Genomic DNA, 16,711 nt, shown 5'->3' with positions numbered 1-16,711 from the left:
CAAAGCAACAGTCTTTGAGGTTTTTGCAGCAGCAAAGAAGATGACAACCAAAAGGCATTTTGTGCAGCCAGCCATCCCTTGCTTCGATGGTCACTATGACCATTGGAGCATGTTGATGGAGAATTTCCTGCGATCTAAGGAATATTGGGTGCTTGTAGAGACTGGCTATGTTGAGCCAAAGAGTGAAGTGGCGTAGACAGAAGCACAGCGAAAGGGGCTAGATAAATTGAAGCCGAAGGATTTGAATGTCAAAAATTATCTCTTTCAGGTCATAGATCGTGTAACGCCCTCAAAATTAACCCATTATATATATATATATATATATATATATCATTGGCATGCAATATTAAAAGAAACCAATTCATATCTCATTCATCAGAGTATTACAAAAAGAAAATATTACATATACTATCAAATTAAATGCCCTATGGGCTTACATCTTTCCAAGCCAACACTTGGACACAAAAATATGAGTTCTATCTCAAATACAAATAAAGCCCTAGGCTTGAATGTTTATCAAATAAAAACAAATAACTAAAGATAGTCTTCAAAATCCAAATCCTTCCAAGCTAAGTCCTTGGAGGTAGCTTATCACCTGGACCTGAAAATGATGTTCCCATAAAGGGTGAGCCACAGCCCAGTAGAAATATACTAAACCAAATATAAGCATTGATTAAAGGAATAGCATTCAATAGATGGTTAACCAAGATAATCAATTACATCATTTTACAGTCTCATGACACTATTGTTTAAGACACATTTTACTTTCCAACTTTATCAATATGGCTCAGAACTTGGCCAAACTTACAATAGTGAACTATATATATCATATTCACATTCTTCCAATATCAACAAACAGATGAGACTCAAGCTCAAATCAAAACACTTCATACTTCCAATTTGATACACATTTTAGTGCTGTATCAATAAAAACACTTCTATATAAATAAGCACACATAAAAGTGATGCTAATGGAGTCCATCCCCTATCTCCTCCCAAACAAAATCCGGTTTAGAGGTCCATCCCCTATCTTCCCCTAAACCGTGGAGTACATCCCCTATCTCCTCCCACACAAAACAATGTATGCAAATGCAATGCTCAATCAATACACGTATTTTCTGTATTAATGCAATAGTCAAAATTAATGACTTAACCAATGTGATTAGTTTCAGTTATTCCTAATCCACATGCAATGTCTACAACAATCACGACTATCCTCCACCAATAGCCCAAAACAGTTATTTCTAGACTGAAAATAAATGTAACAACAATTCAATAGGTGAGTGGTTTAAACTATCCCACTACACCATTTAATCAATGAATTCCTCAATTTTATGAATTTAACCAAATTCCCAAATTCCCTTAAACTAATTATACCAATTAATTTATCAATACAACTAGGGTTTTTCCCAAAATTACCAAAGTGTCCCCAACATATCAAAATACCAAAACTTAGAACAAAACTTATAGAATGGAGTAGGAAATCCCTACCTCGAAGAAATAGCCCCAAAAGAGAAGATGGAGATGAAGACCCAAACTCCAAAGTGCTCCAAACTACCAATAATTCAGATTAAAACGAAGCCCTCGACTCACACACTCTTTTTAATGAAGGATCTAGGGTAGAAACACACCCTAAGTGGATCAAATCTAAGAGAGAAGGTGAGCAGGGTGAGAGAGAAGTCAGACCTTAGGGTTTGGAATCTAAAAAGAGGATGAAAAACTGATTAAAATCCCGCTGCTGTCTAATTAAACTGGATTGGCTCGCTCGAGCGAATACTTGGTCGCTCGAGCAACCAGACACAAGAAATCCTCGATCGAGCGAAGAAAATCTCGCTCGAGCCAAGAATGCAATACTTCAGGTCTATACTAGACGCAAACTCTCGCTCGAGCGACCAAACCCCGGCTCGAGCGAAGAACCAAAAACAACAGCTCGCTCGAGCGACCAACTCCTCGCTCGAGCGAAGTTCCAAAATTCTGGACAGCAACACTTGGTTTCTAAACCCAACCAACCTGAAACAAACCTGCCCAACACATCCTATAACTCCAAATGAGAAAATAAGGGACAACAACAACAATTATACAATGACAGAATCTACGGAACCTAAGTCCGGATACAATAATCAAATGGAAAAAGACCGGGGTCGCTATAGATCGAACGATATTGGAGACCATTCTCGTGAAGGATACTTCTAAACAAATTTGGGAATCTATGAAGAAGAAGTTTGAAGGGAGTGCTCGGGTTAAGAGGTCATATCTACAAGCTCTCCGCAGAGAGTTTGAAATCCTAGAGATGAAGGCTGGAGAAGGAGTCTCCGAGTATTTTTCAAGAGTATTGTCAGTGGCCAACAAGATGAGAACACATGGAGAGCAGATGCAAGACGTCACAGTGGTGGAGAAGATTATGAGATCATTGAGTGAGAAGTTTAATTATGTTGTTTGTTCGATCGAGGAGTCCAAAGGCATCGATCAACTCTCCATTGATGAACTGCAGAGTTCTCTGATTGTTTATGAGCAAAAATTCCAGCAACATACAGGAGAAAAGCAAGCACTCAAGATAACATCTGATGACAGGTTTGGTGCAAGAGGACGGGGTCAAGGTTCATACAGAGGCAGAGGAAGAAAGGCCGCCAGTCCTACAACACAACAACAGTGGAATGCTATAAGTGTCAGAAGCTTCGACACTTTCAATATGAGTGTCCAAGCTAGGATAAGGAAGCCAAATACGCTGAATTAGGAGAAGAAGAGGAGATGTTGCTCATGCCATATGTGGAGATAACCGGTGCTCGAAGGAAAGATGTCTGGTTCATAGATTCTGGATATAACAACCACATGTGTGGCGACAAGAGCCTGTTCTATGATCTAAATGAGGACTTCAAGCAGAGGGTAAAATTGGGAAATAACACAAGGATGGCTGTGTTAGGAAAAGGCAACATGAGATTGACAGTAAGTGGCTTTACACATGTTGTTAGTGAAGTATTTTTTGTGCCTGAACTAAAGAACAATCTTCTAAGCATTGGTCAACTACAAAAAAGACGGTTGTCGATTTTCATTCAACATGGAAAGCTCAAAATTTATCATCCAGAGAAAGGGCTCATAATACAAACCGAGATGACAACAAATCGGATGTTTGTATTGCTAGCAAATTCACCGTCTCCAAAGCCAGCTTGTCTCTACACTTCCACACAGGATTTGGCACACTTATGGCATTATTGCTATGGACATTTGAGTTACAAAGGACTGAGGACACTCCAGTTCAAGAAGATGGTACATGGGATACCTCAGTTCAAGAGTCCATCGACAGTGTGTGATAATTGTATGATTGGGAAGCAACTTAGGGATTCAATCCCAAAGAAGAGCAATTTGAGGGCCATAGAGAAGCTCCAGCTTGTTCATGCAGACCTCTGCGGACCAATCTCTCCCATCTCCAATAGTAAGAAAAGGTACATTATATGCTTTATTGATGACTTTACTAGAAAGGCATGGACTTATTTTTAGTAGAAAAATCTAAAGCATTAAGCATGATCAAACGTTTTAAGAGTTATGTTGAGAAAGAAGTAGGAGGGTATACAAAATGTTTGAGAACATGCCGAGGAGGAGAGTTCACATCATTCGAATTTAATGAGTTTTGCACAAAGCATGGCATCAAGAGGCAATTGACTGCAGCGTATACTCCACAGCAGAATGGAGTAGCTGAAAGGAAAAATTAAACAGTGATGAACATGGTTCGATGCATGCTGTCTAAAAAAAAAAAGATTCCCAAGACTTTCTGGCCAGAGGCAGTAAACTGGATGACATATGTTCTAAATCAGAGTCCTACATTGGTTGTAAAGAATCAAACACTTGAGGAAGCTTGGAGTGGAAGCAAACCCTCAGTTGAGCATTTCAAGGTTTTCGGATGCGTGGCACATGCGCATATTCCGGATGTGAGAAGGACAAAGCTAGATGCAAAGAGCTTCACCTGCGTGTTATTGGGAGTAAGTGAAGAGTCTAAGGTATATAGACTCTATAATCCAGTTGCAAAGAAGGTTGTAATTAGCAGGGATGCAGTGTTTGAGGAAGACAAGTCTTGGAACTGGGATAGGAGTTATGAAGAACATATAATGGCTGATCTAGAATGGTGTAGACACCCCATTTTTCACCGCCCTTAAGACTTGGGTGCCACTGATTGCTTACTCGATGGTGCAGGCTATCTTGTGCAAAGGTTCGATTTCTTTGGTAAGGAGAGCGTAAAATCCCAACCTCACACCCCATTTTTGGACCAAAACAATTTTGACCAAAACAATTTTAGACCTTAAAACCCTCCCTTTCAAAATATTTTTGAAAAAATATTTCTACGACGTTCCGAGGCTCGCATTTCGTTAAATGTTACACTTTACGGTAAACCGAGCAAGGACAAAGTGGAAATGAATGAAAGAGAGGTGAAATCTTTGGAAAAAATCTTTAAAACATCTTTTTTAGAGGTTTGGAGTTGAAGAAAATTGGAGAAGAGGGAAGAAATCAAGTTGGGGAAGAAGATGGGCATCAACCGTTAAGAGGGAGTTGAACAGCCCTTGCGAAATCATCCCTGTCCTTTAGTACACTTGGATTTCAGCTATGAGGCCACCACCATTGGAAAGTGGACGTCCGGGGCTTTATTTTACATTCAAGAATCTCCTCAAGCCGAGGCCAGATGAGGGAGATATGGCAGGTTGAAGTTGGGCATCAATCCGATTAGGACTGAACTGAGCAGTCTTCACTAAAAGAAAGATATCTATTATCACACTTGGAATTTTGATGTGATTCTACCACCATTGGAAATAAGACTTCAGGGTCTTCAATTTAGGCTCAAGAATGACCTACAAAGGAGTCCAGATGAAGGAGATATGCCTGTTTGAAGTCGGGGCCATAAACTAGTTTTTGCTTACCGGTCACCAGTGAAGCTTGTCGGCCATGTGCCGGCCACAAATGGAGTTTTACGGCCATAGGTCAGCCAGGAGTGACCCTTGTCGGCCATCAGTGGTGGCTGGTCGGCCACCAATGGTAGCCGGTTGGCCACAAGTGTCCAGAAAGCTCAGATTTTGCAGATATTTTTCTCCAGCTGTATCACACTGCTCCAGCTGTCTCTAATTTAGATATTTTCGACCAAGGCTCTTGTATTTATATATAGAGAAGGCCTTCTTTATTGTTTTGGAGGTTAGAACATTTTAGGAGTGAAATATTTTGGGAGTCTCGCTCTCTACATTTCTCTCTCTCTTGAACCTTTGTGCATACCAGTAGAGATACATTTCTCCTTTGCCTATACATCCTTGACCATAGTTGCTTATCTTTGGGCTGAGATTCCTTGGGACCTTCTTTGAGATTTAGAAGGTGATTTTAGCTTGATTTGGTGCCTCATTTGTGCCTAAAGTGTGCGTGGCTTCAAGAGGTATAACCTTTACCCTTTAAGTTTGTTTTTCATACTTGTTTTTGCCATCTTTTTGTACCATTTTTGGCCTGGTTTTCAACTGTAAAAACCCCTGTTTTTATGACCTAAAAATGGTGGTTTGAGCCTATTTTGAGTTAGGGGGTGTTCCACCCTTCTATTCTCTTTGCTTGTTAAGCTTTTGTGCCATATTTTCATCACTTTCAAAACAACTTTTTTTGGCCTTTTAACCACTGAATTTCAGAGGTTTTTCAGTGGTGGAAAACAGGTTTTGAAGTCCAAATTTGGAGGGGTGAGCCTCTCCTCCTTGTACCTTGCTTACTAGTCTAGCATGCTCCTTATCTTAGCCTATTAATCTAGCCTTTTCTAGTTTAATTCTAGCATGTTTTAGAACCTATTTTGGACTAATTTAGAACTGTTTTGAGCTGTTGGCTACATTTGAGCTTTATTTTGTATGCCTCTAGTGTAATAGTCCTCACAAGTTTAGTGTTCTAGGCATTAGACACCTTCTTGTTTGAGTTGATAGCATTTGTTTATGCCTTTATCACTCATTTTCAGTAGATATCGTATCTGCAACCCCCCCTCATTTCTTCACTTTTTCATTTGCTTTGAGGGTTGGTTAGCCTTAGGGTTGTGTTTAAGCTTGAGATTGAGGTTGTTACTTAATGGTTTCAATCCTCTTTTGAGGGTTTCTACTAATCAACGACATGACCTCTCTTTTACCTTAAACCATCCCTTGGATGACACCTCTTCCATTAAAGGACACTCACTTTTGGACTAATCAATTAAAAAATGGATTAGTAAGCTAAACCGAGTAAACAAAAACGAACAAGTAAAAGAGGCAAGATAAAGCATCTTTCATGTTGCATTGCATGTGTTTAGATCGGATGTTAATTCGAACACAAGGCAAATGGGACGTTTCATACTCAATAGTGATGAAATGTGCCATTTTCCTTGGTCTCCATTGCCTTTGATCATGCATGATAGGGTGGTGGTCCTTTGAGTCTTATTTGTGCATTTATTGAAATTGTACAAACTTGGATCTTTGGCCATCATGCAATGAAATTGCTTGATTGGTGGTTTTGGATCCAAGAGTTGCACTCCTTTGAGCTTGTGTGATGATAAGGAGGGTAACAGTACACACACTCCTTGAGAATACACTACTTTGCCTCTGTTTACTCTCTGTTGCAGCAAAAAAGGAAGTTCGGGGAAGGGATAGCCGACAGGCCACTAGCAGTGGCCGACGGCCACCAGCAGTAGCCGACCGGCCACTAGTAGCAGTCGACCGGCCACTAGTAGCAGCTGACCAGCCACCAATGGTAATCGACAGCCACCATTGGTAGCCGACCGACCATTAATGAAGAAAGTTGCTCAGTATGTTCCTAAAGGAGACCAGAGGTATTTTGGGAAGTGGCAGCACTGTTGGTGTTCAAATATGTGCAAACAGAGGCGTTCAATGGCAAGGCGATGGCATTTTTGGGTGGAAACCAACCGAACATCCATGCGTCCCTCGCCCCGAGGCCATTTATTCGCTTTATTCATGCAAGTATTGTAACTATTTAATTAGCTTAGATAGTTACTTATTTAATAGCTTTAATTAGCTTAGAATAAGTTAGTTAATTTGCCTCCTTTTTGTAATAATTAATTAGCTTAGCATAAGTTAGTTAATTCATTTCAAGCTTTGTAATAATTAGCTTAGCTTAGTTTAGTTTAGCTTATTTATTCGGACCCTCCTTCGCGAGAGCAAAATGTTGTAATAAGTGTGCGTGCGTGTGTGCATGTCTTCCAATCCCGCGTCTTTCTCCCTTTTATTTAATCGCTTTCGATAGTCAAATTAGGGACATATTTCAATTAGCATATCTTATGCTTGCATGTTTTGCATCCATTCATTTGTCTTGCATGCACTGAGACTCGGCATATTATTCAAACTGCATTGCAATTTCAAATGCACTTCTTTGAATACATGTTTATCGCATGTTGTTCAAGTTTAATCATATGCCATATTAGTAGCCGAGCCTATTAATTTCATATTGCATGTGTTGCATTAGTCATTTGACATAGTTAGGATCATGCATTTTTCTAACTAGTTTTTGTTTTGACTTGGAGTACTCGGTAAGTTTTATGCTTTAGCATACTTCCATGAGTGTGATTGCCATACTGCCATGTTCAGCATGCTTGCCATGAGGCTATGTGTGTACTTGTTTAACTGCATGAATGCTTGTGGATGAAGGCTTTGTTGTTTGAATTGAAATGATTCAACAAATGCGCATTTTAAGCCCACTTTGTTGTGGCAAAATCCTATTTTAAGTCCACTATGTTTGGTGGCAAATCCGCATCTTTTAAGCCCACTTGAGGGTGGCAAATTCAAACCATTTTCGTAAACAAACATGAGTTAATTGTTCCAAGTCTTGCGACTAGTCTATACTTGCTTGTGTGCGTCACATAGTAATGTTAGCTAATAATCGGAACAAGAACACATAATGTTTATAAAAGAACATATCATGATTAGTAGAGGCCGATCTTTGATCAGGTGAGCGGGGGTGCTCATTTCAGGACCATCCCCTCTTATTCCCAAGTTCCCGAGTTGAGGCAACTTTGGTGATGACGGACACGTGGCCTTTGGCATGAGTCAGGATTTCCTAAATTTTTCAAAAATAAAATATTTAGGTGGCAACTCTGTATCTGGCAAAGCAGTCCATTTTTGGCATTATTTGATTGAAAATCAATTTTCCAAAACGATTTGCCGGATTTGGGCTCTTTGGTGTTTATCAGTTTCACATTGCACTTATGAGACTAGATTCAAAACCACGGGAGTCCGAACTGTGAGGCCTTCTTTTCAAACCTTTTCCAAAAGGCAAGGGCGTGGAAAAAGGTGAGTCCACAGTTTCTAGTGACTCCGCTGGGGATTTAGAGAATTTGACTCAAACTCATGATATGTTGTTTTATCTACACTTATGTGATTTTTGCATTTGCATTTGCATTGGTGTGCCTAAGTCACGGTGTTTTCCATCTACTATTCCTGAGCGGTTTGCTAGAGGCTTGCTTGGAAAAGCTTACAAAAAGACTGACCGGTTGTGGGCTTTGCCACGATGGGAACACAAGCCTTGGATCTGGACTACCACTGTACCGTTTGTTCCTCTTTTCACTTCTCGGTGTTAGGTGTGAGAGGTTTATTTGGTAGTCTTACTGAGGTACCCTTTTTGACCAATCGACCTAGTTGCATATCGGAAACCATAGAGACTGTTCTAAACAAAGAAAGGTTGCTCACCCGAATATAGGATTGTATGAAACTGCTTGATTGCATAGTAAACCTCTAGCTCCTGACGAGATTAGAACAAGGTAACTACCCCCATCATAGAGGTGTTTTGGCTCTCGCTTGCTTGATACGTGCTTTTAGAGTGAAACTCTACAGGAATGTATGTATCAGTCGCAGGTTTGGGTATCAGTTTGAGGGTATCAGTTTTGAGGTAGAGATTTGGGGGCAGAATTCAGTAAAGAGTACAGTCATTCAGCTATGCTCATATATGTTCTAGTGGAATCAGGCTGAGGTGCTGTCTGTTTTCTCTTTTGCAAGGTAGTCTTGGAACTATAGCTTCAGAAGGCTCCGATATCCCCTGGGTACATTAGACTTGTGTTGATAGACTTCGTTAGGTCGGAGATTCAATTCAAAAGAGCAACTAGTGTTTCCTTCGTCAGCGACAAGGCAAAGAAAGGCCAGTCAGGGCTCATCGGTTCCACTATTCCGACAGTCACCAGTTAGATCACCTTTGTTCAAACTCAGCAGACAGTGATGGCACAGAGTCTGGAAGAAGTTGTGATCATGATATCGGCATTAAACCAGGGAATCGCCTTGCAGGATGAGACCAATGCTAAAATGCAATGCCCATCTAGGGAACCTACCACACATCCAGTCTCGGGATCCCAGCTGAACTTTGACCCACTTTCGCCAGCTGAAGATTCACAAGGTCCGGATCCCCGAGAAGCGTTGGCTCAAGCTCGAGTTTTCGCACCTCTGGTGCAGCCTAATGAGAGGCTTTATTCCCTTGATATTAATGAGCTCAACCCGACCTCATTAAAAATTGCTAACCTTGAGAAGCAATTCAAAAAGGCATAAGGCCTTAACTCCATTCCCGACATTGAGGATAGATATACCAAGGCTGCCGCATGACTCCCAGACAGATTCAAAATGCCACATATTGACCATTTCGACAGGTTTGGAGATCCTATGGTACATATCTGACTTTTCTTGGACATCTTGAAACCAAAGGGTCTGACTAATCCTCAGAAACTCTCTTTGTATGGAAGAACTCTGTCAGGCATAGCAGCCACTTGGTATGCCAAGTTGGAGGATAAAGTGAAGCAGAATTGGGAATTGTTGGCTGAGGCCTTTGTTGATCAGTATTCTTACAATATCCAAGTTGAAATGACCACTCAAGAGCTTGAAGTAACCCACCAGAACTCAACAGAGCCTTTTGTGGAATTTGTTGCAATGTGGAGAGCAAAGACAGCACATATGACAGATCGCCCTTCTGAGAGGGATCAAGTGCAGATAGTTATGCAGAATCTTGAGCCTGATATGTTACAAAAGTTAATAGTTACTCCACTATTCACTTTCAAAAGTTTGCATGAATTGGGGGTTCAGATCAAGAGTGCGTTCAATAGAAGGATTATTCCCAGAACAAGTGAACCAATAAGGAGGGTTTTTGCTGGGAGTACCCATGCTGGTAGTAGCACTATTCCCAAACCCACTGAAATCAACACTGTCACCACTCCAAAAACTACCGACCCTTTTGCCAATGCTAGCCCACAAACAGCTGGCCCAACCCGAGCTCAGGGCAGAACTTTCACCCCACTCTATATGAGCTTAACCAGCGCATTAAAAGTCCTGATGGAAAAATGGTATCTCAAACCCCTTGATCCCCAACCACTTCCTAGCCCACTCCCTACTAGACATAACCACACTAAATACTGTATGTACCATCAGCAGCACGGTCATGGCACCAATTGTTGCTACCACCTTCGTCATGAGGTCCAAAGTCTCGTCGACAATCAGACGATAGCTCCACCTCAAGACCCCAATGACCAACTACCTCATCCACACCTCAATCTAATCCATATACTGCCATCCACCTACAACCCCAACGTATACATCACCTTGGCCCATCTACCCAAGCCTGAGGTATTTATCCCAGAAAGCACGGACTTGTGCATGATGAATGCATTCGAACCCCAATCATCTCAAACCCGTGAACCCACTACTTCTGAGTTAATGAGAGTGATTGAAGATCTTCAGAGAACAGTGGCAGATCTAGCCTTTGGGATATTGGCTCCGTCATCGACCACATCACATACCAGAAATTTCACGCCAAAAGGCTCCTCAATTTTGGAACGCGCTGCATTGGAAGAAAGCCAATCCCTTGGCAAAGTGGAGGAAAATGGCAAGAACAATGTAGGGGCAGGCATTGGTCCCTATGAACACCTTCAGTGGGCTGTTGAGGCTTTGAAGGCTGAAGGACTGAATAAATAGCAAGTGCTCGCAGTTGTTGCAAAGATTGTGGATGACACTTTTGCCACTCAGGATGAGAGCATTCTGAATCAAGGGGCAAGCCAGGAAAAGGGATGTTGTACCAGAAATGCCCCTTTCAGCTCCAATCCTACACTCGGAAGAGATCATCAAACCCAGTCAACACCTGCCAACCCCTCTGCTAGTACATCCAATATAACTCCACAAACCTTGAAACACCAACCTCGAGGCCAGAGGGTCTTCGTCCCGCTTTACATAACCTTGTCCAAAGCTCTTCAAATCCTTATTGAACAAGGCCATCTCAAACCCTTTGAGCCTCGGCCTCTCTCGGATCCCCTTCCGGCCAAGCATAATGCTGCCAAGTACTGCTCATTCTATCAACAAATCGGTCATGACATTGACATTTGTTTTCGTCTTCGCCATGAAATACAAGATTTGATTGACAACAAGGTCATCGTCACACCAGGTCCTACAAAGTCTATCGGTACTGGATCGATGAACTTAGAGGATAATATGATTCTGTGATCGGGGGATGAACAACCTACTGATGGTGCTCATTTTACTCCAGATGTAGTAGGTGACACACACTATTTTGAGCAATTTGAAAATGTTGTTTATTGTACTTTCTGACTTGGGTATTGAGTCCATTCTGTTGTGTTGTTTTGAGTCAGTTCTGTTGTGCTGTATTGAGTCTATCTTGTTGTATCGAGTCAGTCCTGTTGTGTTAGAGTTAGGTGATCTCAGGGGTGTTACCTTGGGCATCACTTTCTTGTTTTGTGTTTGTCTTTTACACTCTTTCTTTTGCGTCTGTTTCTGCCATTGAGCGAGTTATGCTAAAAGATCTGAATGAAACGGTAGAGATTTTCACCTACTTTTCGGTGCCTTGGAATCATTGCATTGACTTAAGTTTTTCAAAACTTTTCTAACACTATTATGAAAACAAAGAGGGAGGAATTCCTCGGGATTTGCAAAAATTTGATCAACTGAGAGAAAAAGAGGCATGCTAAGCCCTTAATGAATGAGATCATGTTTGTTAATGTGAGTACTGAGAAGGATCCTGGCTTGATCAAGATTGGTTTTGCATTATCTTTAGTGCGAGCGACTAGTTGCTTTCTTAAAAGATTTCAAAAAATATTTTGCGTGGTCCTACAAAGACATGTATGGAATTGATCTTGAGATTATGCAGCATAGGATCGCTCTCAACCTCAAGACTTGACCCCTTTGCTTTCAAACCTTGAACCTTGACTCAAAATGTTCAAGCAATCAACCACAATATAAGGCTTGTATGATCGGATTGGAAGCAACCCTTGAACTAAGGGCAAAAAGGTCAGATCAAGAAGGTCAGATGTTATCAAAGGAAGCTTGCAAAGCTAGATCAAAAGTAGCTCTTGAACTAGGGGCAAAAATGTTAGATATGCTCAAAGATTCAAAAGATGAGTCATTCCGCAAACCAATGAAGACTGGCAAGAAAGCCAAATTCTAGCAGCTGGAAAAAGAAAAGTTTATTGCTGAAGGACAATCGAGTTCCTATCCGCAACACTAGGGGCAAATTCAGACCCGATTGGATGGACTCCTACATCATCAGCGAACAGCAGCCATTCTCCTGGATTCAGATGGCTTCGAGATCTCAAAATCGATCAACATGGACAAGTTAAACTTTCCTATCCTTGAGAGGCTTGCTGGGCCGAAAACCCGGAAGGGCGACCCAGGTAAAAGTTAGAGCAAGAAAAAAAATAAAAAATAGAAAGAAAAAAAGAAAAGAAGAAGAAATGAAAAAAAAAGAAAGGAAATGAAAGGAAAAGAAAAATAGAGCTTGTAAGGTTGAAAACCCAGAAGGACGGCCTTGGTAAAAGTTAGAGTGCAAAAGGAGAGTGTCAACACCCGAGTGAACCTCAACCCGGAACTACGAACGGCCTGATTCCCATGTTTGGGATACATAGGCAACTTCATCCTAAAGTCCGGCCCCAATCATTTTCAGCCTGCTTGGCTCATCCATGTTGATTGGTTTTTCCATGTTCAAACTCGGCTATCTTATCCATGTGCAAATTGGCTTGTCTTTGTTCAAATTCGGACTATCCTATTCCATTAGAAAGATTCAGCTACAAGACAATTCAAGTTCAGATCTGAGGTTGTGCATCTCAAGAGTAGATTCCGCGTTGGTTAAGCAATGGCCATTTGCAAAAACAGTTTTGAAGATTGTTTTTAGTGAGGTTGACTAGTCTTCTAAAAAATTATTCCATTTTTTTTTAAAAAAAAATTGCACCATTTCTTGGACTCAAAAAAGGAAAATTTTCAGTGCTCACAACCTGACTTGCATGATTTCAAATCAAAAAAATTGAACAAATATGTTAATCTAACTCTCATATTGATCAAAATTATTTTAGTATAAAGCCAAAACAAAAAATGGTCAAAATGATGAACTAGGGGCACAGTTGAGTCAAGTTTTTTGTCTTTTTCCCGTTGGCATCATACTTGCTAGAAAAGGCACCATACTTTCCGGAAGGGGCACCATATTCGCCAGAAAGGGCACAATTGAAGCTAATAGCAAAGGGATGAAAGGTCTCACATCCTCCAAACAGTGAGGTACTAAACCAAGTGCGAAGCACGAACTGGAAATAGAGCTGGATGATCACACCCAAATTGGCATCTGACCCAGAATGGGGACATAGAAAATGCAATGTGTGAGACCAATCAATTGTATACTTGGCCGACAGGACATGTGGCAACTCATCTCGGTTAAGTGAAGCCAAGAGCATCGCCAATTGATGTCAGTTGCAGATCTGCTGCACACCCAGTCACATCACAACCCCTCTATGGAAGAGCTCACTAGTCATAAGCGAAAGAATGAGAATCTAGTAGAATACTAGGGGCAAGAGCCCACAACTTCATGTTTATCCATCAACCACCCAGGGGAGGGATAAAAAATAAGAGAGATTAAAGAATAGAGAGATGGGCGCTGAGAGAAAAAGTGAGAAAATGAATTTTCAGAGAAAAAGAGATTGAGTGCCATAGTGATGTGAGGATCACAAATAAGAAAGGGTGGGAAACAATACCCGAAGAAACAGGCTCCTTGTGAACTGAGAGGTCTCCCACTGGTGGTACACATCTGAGTGTTGTGTTTGTTATTTTTGTTTGTTTTGAGTTGTTTAGTGTGTTTGTATTGTTTTTACCTTGTCTTTCACTTTGTTGAGTCGTTTTGACTGTGGTAAGTCGTAGGCTCAATACCCGGTTAAGAATTCATTCTCAATTTCAATTTCAAAAATAGATCGTTTTGTGCTCAGGGTGCTGTGTCATTCTCCACATATGTGCAAAACAGAATTCGTTCTTTCATAAAACTGCAGGGTTCAACCCAAGTCATGTGAGAACAATAGAACCAGGACCTATTTGAAGCTATATAGGTTCCGGACTACAAAGCAAAAAAAAGAGGGAAATCCGGAGCATCTGAGTGTGTTTCAACTTCGGAAAATTCCGTGACTGCATTCCAGGTGCACCTTCTCAGGCCTCGCCTTTCTCTAGAGTATGAGTGTACCTTGACCCCAAGTTTAGGCTTGCTTCAAGTCAGAATGGCAATCCAAGCAGCACCTGTGGTTTTCACATACATATGTTACCCCTTGCCAATATGAATAGGATGTATCTTTTTTGAGTTGAGCATGTTGCAAAGTCCTCTGAGAGGTAAATCGGAGGCACCAAAGTACATATTTGATGCCCTTCTATTGCATAGAGTATGCATTTTCAGATACACTTTTGTTGCATGCGTGCCACGCATCGTTTATGAATCATGCACAAAATATGCTTTCAATGTTGCATAGAATATGCTCTTGTTTTGTGCATAGAATATGCTTTCAATCATGCATAGAACATGCTTTTGATTTCACATAGAATATGCTTTCATTCATGCGCAAAATATGCCTTCAATTCTGCATAGAATATGCTCCTCTCTCGCATGGAATATGTATGGTCATTATATTGCATTGTGAACCAATCAATCATTCTGTGCATCTATCGTACAATAATCTCACTCTATACATTTATCACACAATCACTCACTTTGCTCGCACTATTTTGTGCATTTACTTTGCTCGCACTATTTTGTGCATTTGTTTTGTTCGCACTATTTTGTGCACTTTGTATCACACTCGCACTATTTTGTGCAAGTTACACTCGCGCTTTCTTGTGCATCGTACTTTCTTGTGCAATTTACACTCGCGCTTTCTTGCACATCGCACTATCTTGAGCATTTCATTACATGCTCTCATCTTGCATAGAAAATGCTCGTATCTTTTGCATAGAACATGCATCACGCTATTTTGCGCACCATACTTGCACTTATTTGTGCATTGCATCGTGCTATTTTGTGCACCTTACCTACACTTGTTTGTGCATTGCATCGTGCTATTTTGCGCACCTTACTTGCACTTGTTTGTGCATTGCATCGCGTTATTTTGTGCACCTTACCTGCACTTGATTGTGCATTGTATCGCACTATTTTGTGCATTTGCATTGTTCATACTATTTTGTGCATTCATATTAAATTCGCACTGTCTTGTGCACCCTATATAGCACTGTTTTGTGTACCCTATATCGCACTGTCTTGTGCACCTCGCACCGCACTGTCTTGTGCACACCTACATCACACTGTTCTGTGCATTCACTTTCATTCGCACTATCTTGTGCACTTTCACTCGCACTGTCTTGTGCACTTGTATAGCATTGTTTTGTGCATTCCTTTTGTATTGCACTGTCCTGTGCACTTTGCATCTCACTATCTTTTGCATTTACCCCTGTATCGCGCTATTTTGCGCACCTTACTCACACTGCCCTGTGCACTTTGCATCGCATCGCACTATGTGCTTACTTGTTCAATTGCATGAATGCCTGTAGATGAAGGCTTTGTTGTTTGAATTGGAATGATTCAACAAATGTGCGTTTTAAGCCCACTTTGTTGTGGCAAAATCCTATTTTAAGTCCACTATGTTTGGTGGCAAATCCGCATCTTTTAAGCCCACTTGAGGGTGGCAAATTTAAACCACTTTCGCAAACAAACATGAGTTGAATTGTTCCAAATATTGTGACTAGTCTATACTTGCTTGTGTGCATCACATAGTAATGTTAGCTAATAACCGAAACAAGAACACATAATGTTTATAAAAGAACATATCATGATTAGTAGAGGCCAATCTTTGATCGGGCGAGTGGGGGTGCTCATTTCAGGACCTTCCCCTCTCGTGCCCAAGTTCCTGAGCCGAGGCAACTTTAGTGATGACGGACACGTGGCCTTTGGCACGAGTCAGGGTTTTCTAAATTTTTCAAAAATAAAATATTTATGTAGCGACTCTGTATTTGGCAAAGCAGTCTATTTTTGACATTATTTGATTGAAAATCAATTTTCCAAAATGATTTGCTGGATTTGGACTCTTTGGTGTTTATCAGTTTCACATTGCACTTGTGAGACTAGATTCAGAACTGCGAGAGTTCGAACAATGAGGCATTCTTTTCAAACCCTTTCAGAAAGGCGGGGGCGCAGAAAAAGACGAGTCCACAAATGGGATGATGAAGAAGATAGTGAGGCAGTGAACACAAAGAATGATGGAGCAGTGAGTGGGGAAGAAGAATAAGTCACTGAAGAACCAGTTGGTAGTCCTCAAACTGGTGAGAATGGAGGAGAATCATCCAGTTTTGATGAAAGAAGAGCTCGAAGGCCTCCTGGGTGGATGAGAGATTATGTAAGTGGGGAAAGGCTTTCGGAGGAAGAAGATACAAATGTTAATTTGGCTCTATTTGCTTCA

Source organism: Camellia sinensis, chromosome 11, assembly GCF_055761805.1.
Source record: "Camellia sinensis isolate YWXY chromosome 11, ASM5576180v1, whole genome shotgun sequence".
In the NCBI taxonomy this organism is placed as follows: domain Eukaryota; kingdom Viridiplantae; phylum Streptophyta; class Magnoliopsida; order Ericales; family Theaceae; genus Camellia; species Camellia sinensis.
The sequence above is the reverse complement of the archived record's forward strand: the minus strand, read 5'-3'. Positions refer to the sequence as shown.